Here is a 2,809-nt window from a genome sequence, read left to right as displayed (position 1 = left end):
TGTCCCTGTTGCTGTGAAGGGGATGCGGGGCAGGCCTTCTTAGGATAACTTTACTTGTTCCCAAGAGCTGGGTGGTGGCAAGTTTGGGTGGACAGGACCTGGGAGGGGAGTGGGTTTCAGGTGTAACCCTGTCAGATGCTAACAAGGGCCAACAGCTTCTGAATGGGGAGAGTTATTCCAAGGCTACAGGCTTTGAACTCTTGTCCCTGAGTTCAGAGTCTCTATCTCTTCCACTGAGTATTTATTCATTTAGAGATGGAGTCTTGTGTTGCCCAGGCTGGAGTGCAGTGGTGCGATCTCGGCTCACTGTAACCTCTGTCTCCTGGGTTCAAGCAATTCTCCTGCCTCAGCCACCTGAGTAGCTGGGATTACGGGCGTGTGCTGCCACACCCGGCTAATTTTTGTATTTTTATTAGAGACGGGGTTTCGCCATGTTGGCCAAGCTGGTCTCAAACTCCTGACCTCAGGTGATCCACCTGTCTTGGCCTCCTGAAGTGCTGGGATTACAGGCATGAGCCACCACACCCGGCCCTCCCTGAGTGTTTAGTATAAGCACTCTTTTTTTTTTTTTTTTGAAACGGAGTCTCGCTCTGTCTCGCACTGTCACCCAGGCTGGAATATAGTGGCATGATCTCAGCTCACTGCAAGCACCGCCTCCTGGGTTCACGCCATTCTCCTGCCTCAGCCTCCCGAGTAGCTGGGACTACAGGTGCCCACCACCACACTCGGCTGATTTTGTTTTTGTATTTTTAGTAGAGATGGGGTTTCACCGTGTTAGCCAGGATGGTCTCGATCTCCTGACCTAGTGATCCACCTGCCTTGGCCTCCCAAAGTGCTGGGATTACAGGCGTGAGCCATTGCGCCCAGCCGAGACAGAGTCCCACTCTTTTGCCCAGGCTGGTGTGCAGCTGTGCAATCTTGGCTTCACTGCAGCTTTGACCTCCCAGGCTCATGAGCCTCCCACCTCAGCCTCCCAAATAGCTGGCACCACAGGCACGTCCCACCAACCCAGCTAATTAATTTTTTTTCTTTGTAGAGAGGAGGGTCTCACTATGTTGTCCAGGCTGGTCTTGAACTCCTGGGCTCAAGGGATCCTCCCACCTTGGCCTCCCAAAGTGCTGAGATTACAAGTGTTAGCCACTGCACCTGGCCTCAAGTTTCTTTCTTGAGCAACTACCACATACTAGGGGCCTTTCATAGGTTATCTTATTTAAATCCCACAACACCTCAAGCATTATTTATCATTTTCATTTCAGAGATAAGGAAACAGGCCAGGGAAGGCTGAAGATCTTGCTCAAAACCACACAGCTAGTCCATGAAACTGAACTTGGACTATCTACCCCTCACATGGGAATCTCTCTTTGATTTGAGAAAAGGAACCAGTGCCTTTCAACTAGAACAGAGAGGAATCTGATCTCAACACCTATGCCTCCACGTAAATTAATTTTTTCAGCCTTGTTTCCCTCAAAATTTTAGAGTCCTAATCTTCTTCTATCTTGTGGTGTGAGACCTTGGATAAGTCTCCCTTCCACCTTTTCCTATTACTTAAAATGGTGAATTTGCATAAACCAGGCTCTTAGGGTCTTTTCTGCACTGTTCGGATGTGTACAAATTGACATACAAGTTTAAAGGAAGACTCCGAAACTGAGAGACGTCAATAACTTGCCCAAGGCCATATAGCGAGGGCCTGATGTACACATATCAGGAGCCTGGGGCATCCTCAGCTCAGGAAAAGGGACCTCCCGGGAGTGCCTGCGTCCACACGGGATCAAAACGGTGCCCAGCCTTCAGAAGCCCTTAGCCCAAGTTCCAGGGGTAGGCCTGGGCCGCTGCTGCCCTTGTGCGGAGGCATCCCGTGAGCATAGGGCGCCATAGCCAAAGAAGCGGGCACTGGGACCATGACGCCAGGAGGACACACCAGTCCAGTCCCGTTCCTGTCTGACCTCGTTTATTATTACAGGGCCCATTTAAGAGCACTTAGGCCCCACTAGGGTCATCAGAAAACCTTGAGACAGTCCCTGGATTTAACCACTAATGGTGGGTTTGAGTACGGCAAACTAGGGTACCTTCTACAGGCCTCACCCTCCCCATCTGGCAAATGGGCATCCTAAGCAGCCAGACGCTCAAGGGCGATAACGGGAAGGAAAGGCACCCTGCATCTATGTGCGAGGCGGGGCAAACCGCCTGAGTCACCGCTCACGGTTGTGTTTTTCCACCTCCCGGCTGTCCCTCCCATCCGGGTGAGTCCTCGTGGGTCCTCCCGAAGGCGCCCCCTAAGTCCCAGGCTCCGCACACCCTGGCCCCGCCCCTTGACTCGGCCCCGCCCACAGCAGAATCCGCAGATTCGCCAGGCCGGATCCTCAGAATTCCTCGGGTCCCTCGATACTCGGCTGAAAATTCTCATCGGACTCTGAGAGGAGCGCTGGGCTGGAGGCATTTTCCCCAGGGTCAGAAGCGGGCTATTCTCTCACTTGGGCCAGTAAGAAAAATCCAGAAAAAGTTGTCGACTCTGCCAGCAGGGATTGGCTAACGGGCCGTTATTTTCTTGACTCCACCAAGGCGGATGAAGGGGAGGCTACGGCTGAGGCTGGGAACAGTGGCGAATCTGCAGCCTCTCAGACTTTGGCCGTACAAGGCAGGGACGGGGAACAGGAGCAAGGCGGCGGGCATCCTGTCCAGCGATTCGCCCCGCCCGCCCGGTGAATCTGCGTCTGCCGAACGCGCCACTGAAGGTTCCCCAGCGCTGGCTTGCCTCCTCCCCTCCGCCCCGCCCCTTTTCCTCAGGGACTAGTCGCAGCTTTCGTCGCCG

The sequence above is a fragment of the Symphalangus syndactylus genome, chromosome 11 (assembly GCF_028878055.3).
Source record: "Symphalangus syndactylus isolate Jambi chromosome 11, NHGRI_mSymSyn1-v2.1_pri, whole genome shotgun sequence".
Taxonomy (NCBI): Eukaryota; Metazoa; Chordata; class Mammalia; order Primates; family Hylobatidae; genus Symphalangus; species Symphalangus syndactylus.
The sequence above is the reverse complement of the archived record's forward strand: the minus strand, read 5'-3'. Positions refer to the sequence as shown.